Source organism: Lepus europaeus, chromosome 10, assembly GCF_033115175.1.
Source record: "Lepus europaeus isolate LE1 chromosome 10, mLepTim1.pri, whole genome shotgun sequence".
NCBI classification, from domain to species: Eukaryota; Metazoa; Chordata; class Mammalia; order Lagomorpha; family Leporidae; genus Lepus; species Lepus europaeus.
This window is the reverse complement of record NC_084836.1, coordinates 17,809,524-17,816,726: the sequence shown is the minus strand read 5'-3', so window position 1 is coordinate 17,816,726 and position 7,203 is coordinate 17,809,524. Positions and strand designations below refer to the sequence as shown.

At 38.2% G+C, this 7,203-nt stretch overlaps 1 non-coding gene across 1 annotated transcript; it reads left to right on the top strand.

Annotated features, from left to right (window-relative positions):
- Positions 1 to 2,031: 2,031 nt before the first annotated feature.
- Positions 2,032 to 2,138, top strand: LOC133769213 (U6 spliceosomal RNA). The gene has a single exon (XR_009867116.1). It is a non-coding gene; the product is annotated as a U6 spliceosomal RNA (small nuclear RNA).
- Positions 2,139 to 7,203: the final 5,065 nt, after the last annotated feature.

Here is a 7,203-nt window from a genome sequence, read left to right as displayed (position 1 = left end):
ATGGACATTTTGAAGATTTTTCCATTTTTTGGTATCCTCTTCTATTTCTTTCTTTAAGATTTGGTAATTCTCATCGTAGAGATCTTTAACATCCTTAGTTAAGTTTATTCCAAGGTATTTGATTGTTTTTGTAGCTATTGAGAATGGGATTGATCGTAGCAGTTTTTCTCAGCTGTGGCATTGCCTGTGTATACAAAGGCTGTTGATTTTATATCCTGCTACTTTGCCAAACTCTTCTATGAGCTCCAATAGTCTCTTAGTAGAGTTCTTTGGATCCCCTAAATAAAGAATCATATCATCTACAAAGAGGGATAATTTGACTTCTTCCTTCCCAATTCGTATTCCTTTAATTTCTTTTTCTTGACTGATGACTCTGGCTAAGATTTCCACAACTATATTGAATAGCAGTGGTGAGAGTGGGCATCCCTGTGTGGTACCAGATCTCAGTGGAAATGCTTCCAACTTTTCCCCATTCAGTAGGATGCTGGCCATGGGTTTTTCATAAATTGCTTTGATTGTATTCAGGAATGCTCCTTCTATACCTAGTTTTCTTAGAGTTTTCATCATGAAAGGGTGTTGAATTTTATCAAATGCTTTCTCTGCATCTATTGAGAGAATCATATGGTTTTTCTTCTGCCGTCTGTTAATGTGGTGTATCACATTGATTTATTTGCGAACATTGAACCATCCCTGCATACCAGGGTAAATCCCACCTGGTCTGGGTGGATGATTTTTCTGATGTGTTGTTGTATTCTATTGGCCAGAATTTTATTGAGGATTTTTGCATCTATGTTCATCAGGGATATTGGTCTGTAATTCTCTTTCAATGCTGCATCTTTTTCCGGCTTAGGAATTAAGGTGATGCTGGCTTCATAGAAAGAATTTGGGAGGATTCCCTCTTTTTTGGTTGTTCTGAATAGTTTTAGAAGAATTGGAGTTAGTTCTTCTTTAAATGTCTGGTAGAATTCAGCAGTGAATCCATCTGGTCCTGGGCTTTTCTTTGTTGGGAGGGCCTTTACTACTGTTTCAATTTTTGTCTCAGTTATGGGTCTGTTTAGGTTTTCTATGTCTTCCTGGTTCAATTTAGGTTGCATGTGTCCAGGAATCTATCCATTTCTGATATATTTCCCTGTTTGCTGGCATATAAGTCCTTGTAGTAATTTCTGACGATTCTTCTTATTTCTGTGGTGTCTGTTGTCACATTTCCTTTTTCATCTCTGATTTTATTGATTTGGGTCTTTTCTTTTTTTAGTTATTTGGGCCAATGGGGTGTCAATTTTGTTTATTTTTTCAAATAACCAGCTCCTCATTTGGTTGATTTTTTGTGATTTTTTTTGGATTCAATCCTATTGATTTCTTCTCTGATTTTAATTATTTCTTTTCTCCTACTAGATTTGGGTCTGGTTTGCTGCAGTTTTTCTAGATCCTTGAGATGAATTGAAAGCTCATTTATTTGGTGGCTTTCCAATTTCTTGATGTAGGCACCTATTGATATAAACTTTCCTCTTAACACTGCTTTTGCAGTGTTATATTTCAAAAATATTCTGGTAATATACTGGAAATATTGTTGATTTAAGTTCTGTGAAATTTATTTTATTTCATAACTATCTATATAAGGGTTTCTATTCCACAAAATTCCTGTATACTGTTATGTCAGTAATATTGCTTCTACAAAATTATTCCCTTCTATTCAATATCAACATACATGCCAACTGTAGCCCTGAAAGCATTTGCTGAAAAATCTAGTTGGTTCAAGACTGGAAAAGAATTCAAGACTGTGCAGAAGCTGGGCATAGAAGGCTTATACAAGACAGTATTGCGGCTTGGCATGTGAGCTTAGGAATAATCCTTATCACCCATATGATTGCCTGCTTACTTAAATATAAAAACACTTAAAATATGCACCTTCTTCAGGTAGCTCTGTACAAATGAAGGAATTATTGCATTCAAGAAGAGATTTTGTTATTTTACTTAAAATATGAGGCATTTTCTCAAGAGTTTAAAATGTGGTATTTAGAAAACTATTTTTGGGTGCTCACTTCGGCAGCACATACACTAAAATTGGAACGATACAGAGAAGATTAGCATGGCCCCTGTGCAAGGATGATACACAAATTCATGAAGCGTTCCATATTTTATTGGTTGGTGAGTTTATAATTTTAAACATGGCAACTTAAAGTCTTTTGTCATCCACAGTTATATATGATTTGCTGCTCATAAAACTAAAGCGTTGTTGGTTCTGTGTTTAGCTGTCCTCCTATAGGTTCCTATGGACTTTTTCCAGCCACTTCTATTGTATTCAGTACTTTGGGATGGCTCTGTAAACAGATGAAGCCAATAATGTATTAACAGTACCAACTGAGAGAAAGTATGGTTAACTGAGGTTACTAAAAACAAAAAGCAATTCAAATCAATTGGCAATCGACAAAAAGAGTTAAAGATTTTAAAAGCTATTATTAAAATTGCTGTATTGGTCTATTATGTTATGTTATATGTGTGTACATATTGTATGTCCACATGGGAAAATTTTATTAAGAATTTTATTTTAATTGGCTTATAGATAAGATTGTTCATAAATTTAAGCTGCTGAAATTAATCAAAGATACATTTTAATTCATGTGACCTGAATCTCTGCATCATATGTTTTATACTTGTTGGTAGAAAGAAACTAAAAACATTTTATATGGTTGTGCTTAAGTTTACTGGTTAAACAAACTACACCATATTAAATATTTAAGGGGTGTTTTCAAATACATGATTCTTAAAATTTATAGAAGGCATTGGACCTTCTGGTAAATGTTTTCTTAAGTTGTTATCTAATGGTTGAAACGGTTTGCTAAGTATTCATGTAATATTGCTATTGTCAGCAAGCGATCTAGGACTTGCTCCCTCATTTCTCTATTCTAAGCCCAACTTGTACTATACTATACTATACTATACTAAGCCCAACTCTATTCTCCTCAAGGTAGGAAACTAATTCTATTAGGAAGGAATCTGTAGGACGCACAATTTAATCTTTAGACCTTATAAAAGAGATGGCTAACATATTTCTGTAATAGCATAGCCAAAATAAGAGCTTAAATAATAATCTCATAGCTAGATTCACTTCGCCATCAGCGAAGTAAACAGTAAGCAGAAAAAACCTCCCTTTCAGACCAAAGGGAAAGAAAGTTTTAAAGTGAGAATATAATTTTCCTCATGGGCATTGTCTACCTTAGAAAAACTACTACAGAACATGCCTGTGACTCTAGACTTGTAGTTCAGGCCACTGAAGATTAGAGATGGGACTTGGGCACTCCCTTGACTTGCATCCTCTGGTCTGCTTTAACACAAACCAGGAGGAAAAGAAAGCTCGGCATCAGAAGCAATGGGTGGCAGGCCTATTAATGGCTGATCTGTAAAGTGATCTGCCCTCAAGGAGACCCAACAGGCCAGTCCACTGCAGTGGCTTTCAATGTGGTAAGCCTGGGCTTCAGCAGAAGTCAACTTGTGAAGAGCCCTGGCAGCTCTGCCAAGAGTTGGATCACTGGAAATGGACCTGCCCTGGAGTCGAAGGATGCCCAGGTCAGAGCCACAGATCTTATTGGCTCTAAGCTGAAAAGCCCTTCACTCAGCCCAACTTCCAAAGTGACCACTGCAGCTGAGGGGACGGCCAAGAGGGTCAGCAACATTGAAGGAAGAACTGTAAATTTCTTGTTAGAGATGCCACCTGCCTTTACCTGGCCAGCTCTCCTCCCAGGCCAGCTAAGTAATGAAAGTCAACAGAGTTCCTTCCCCTAGGAGGTTCACACCTCCCTTAGGATGTACCCCATGTGAAGAGATAGATAGGTCTGGGCCTCTTAACTTACAAGGCCTAAAGCCCAACAGATTATTATCAAGCCCCTTCTATCAGGTTCTATTTGCCTCTCAATCAGAAAAATTACTTGTAGCTTAGACAGCACCTTTCTTAGCTCCTCTAATAATGATTCTGTCCTTTGTTCTAGACCCTGTCTAGCGCACTTGGGCCTCATTTCTTCATAATCATAACCTCTACTCTACCACCAATGGCTCTACTCCCAACCTGTGTGTACTGATGGTCCTCTTCCCCACTTAATGCTGTATAATTGTTCAGACCTGGTTAATGCCACTCTTAGGATCATTGGTTACTATCCTCACCCTGTCTTTTATGAGCTTGTCTAAATATGATCAGAGTCGGCGAACTTGGAAGGCTTCCATAGCCTTGGCAACTCATGTCGAGAGCCTAGGGTAGTTACTGGTGCCATAAACTAGAGTGTCAATTTGTTGGGTCAACAATAGGAGTCACTGTGCACTTGCTCCTCATGTGGGATCTCTGTCCTTAATGTGCTGTACATTTTGATTTAATGCTATAACTAGTACTCAAACTGTATTTTACACTTTGTGTTTCTATGTGGGTGCAAACTGTTGAAATCTTTACTTAATATATTCTAAATTGATCTTCTGTATATAAAGAGAATTGAAAATGAATCTTGATGTGAATGGAAGGGGAGAGGGAGTGGGAGAGGGGAGGGTTGCTGGTGGGAGGGAAGTTATGGGAGGGGGAAGACATTGTAATCCATAAGCTGTACATTGGAAATTTATATTCATTAAATAAAAGTTAAAAAATTAAAAAAAAGATATCTCATGCAAATGGAAAAAAAAGAAAACTATTTTGGTGCTTCTGTATTTTAAGAAAATACAACCAATAATCAACTACCTGATTAAAACATATCCCACAAACAGAAGTATTGCCTTTGTTTATCAAAATTTAATACAACTTAGACAGTTTGTGTAACATTTTATGGGTAACTTTCATTTCTAAATATTGGGCAAGTGTGGGAAGTTTTTCATCAATAAAAGAATATGCATATCTTGAGTAGACACTTCAAAAATCTCCCCTTTCGTTAGAGAATACTCATTCCTAGTGAAATAATTTACCCAATCTTTCCACATTTACAATTTTTCTGTGATGCTCCAAGTACATTCTTAGCCTGATTCTGTATATTATACGTCTTGATGTTTGAAAATTACATAATTTTGATTTTCTCTTGGATAAAGAAGTCCAGGGTTACATGTCTTTGCTATTCAAATCCCCAAGGCAGAGAGCACAGGCCCAGTGTCCTGCCTCCAGACCCTCACATACCATGCCCGCAGCACTGGCCTAAACTTTGGCGGGCACTCTTGCCCGCAGAATTGGTGAGCTGATGATGAATGGCTGTGAAGGCTTTGTGATTGCTCAGGCTCCTTTGTGGGGTTGGACAATGGAGGAGGACACAAGTCTGGCTCAGGAGAGCAACGGATAAAACTGCTGGGCAGGATGGCGGGCTCCTGCCGACACGACCACTTGTTGACATTGAAAGAATTTCACAACAAGTGAGCAGAAACAGAAACGATTCTGTTCGGCAGGGCTATTAGTTGCAACGTGTGGCACCGGAGCGGTCACTCCTGATGTGTTTCCTCACTAATGAGCTCTGAATGCCCATTAAACTGGACTGCTATAGGCCCAGAGCCACCCGCACAACGGCATGCATGAATGCCTTCCCCTGTTGCTATTGGTTGGCCTAAGGAAGCAACAACTGGTATCACTCAAATTTAAACAGAGTTGACAGTACAGTTAAATGATCATTAATTAGAGTTTGTGGGCAGATAAAGACTCAGAGCCATTGCTACTGACAAGATAGGTTAGCGTGACTCACTTGGAAGCAAAACCTCGTCTGGATTTGCCCTATTTCTTGGGCCATGTGGAGGGGCATCCATGGGATTTCAGACAGGGTAAAAAAATCAATATAATAGTGTGCTGAGGGGGACAAAAAGAAAGATTTATAAAACATAAGAGGGTTTTAGAGGGTTACTAATATTCACAGGGTAGTGGTGAGAACTTAGTTCAATCATATATGCAAAAAGGACTCTGGGAAGAGAGTGTGTGGTAGGAAGTGCAGAAGAAAACCCAGGCTTGAATCTTGCCTCTTACACATACTTGTTGGGTGACCTTGAACATCATTTGAAACTCAAGAGACTCTGTTTTTCCATCTGTAAAATGGGAACAAAATAACAAACTTCACTGGGTTATCACAAGACTGAAAGAAGCAGCCCTGGTAAATTATATGGAATCATCCAACTGTTGGTTAACCCTCACTTTTGAGCTCTATACATTGTGCATGGATATGACATATACATCAGGTAGGTGATCTACTAGTTTACAGAAAAGTAAGAGTAAAAACTGTATTAGTGAAAAGGCAATTTTAACTTTGTTTGACCAATATTTTATTCTTAAAGGGATTATTCAAGCTGCATAATGCCTCACATGAACTCAAAAGGAAATCAACTACTCTCAGAAACATTTCTCCTTATTGCTTATTTTGTTGTAGTTTCTCCTCAGCAGTAGTGTCAGTAGAACTTATAAAGAATAATATTTAACAGTAGCCATTATTATTAGAGAATTAACATATCATTCAGAAAGTAAGAAATACCTTCATGTACACACTTAACATTCAGCTTAGTAAAAAAATCCACATTTGTGGCAAAGAAATGTGCCTATACACATCCTTAATATCAGTGACTATGCCTATGCTGAAAACTTTTTAATTTTCTACCTAGAACTTCATATGATCTCCTGGGATCCAGATTAGAACACAAACTCATTACTGAACATACTTAGATCAATATTACTGCAAAATATAGCTTTTGTTGTCTAATAAACTACCACTGAAATTAGAGTTTCAAAAAGCTGTTAATGTACCTCAAGGTTGTGTAAGTTGGCGATTTGGTGTGGGCCCAACTGGGTGGTTCTTTTTGTGTTGACTGGCTTGTTCATGTGTTTGTGGTCAGCAAGAGTGGCAGCTGGCTGGGCCAGGTTGGACTCAGTTAAGATACTTTATCTCTCTTCCACATGGTCTTCCACCATTCAGTAGGATAGCCTACAGTTGCTCACATGGGGAAGTGGGGGCATAGTGCCAAGAGATAGTACAGCTGTCCTCAGGGTCTCTTAAGGGTTAGGCTTAGAAATGGCGCACTGTTCTTCCATCTTCATTTCATGGGCTAAGGCAAGTCTGAAGGCCAGCCCAGATTCAAGGGGGCAGAGTAGAGGAGTGGAACAGACTTCATTTCTTGGTGGTGAGATTTGCAAAGTCTCATTGCAGAAAAGTGTGGGTATGTGTAAAGAAATAATTGAGACCAATTTTAGTAACAATCCCAAACTGTCTCAAG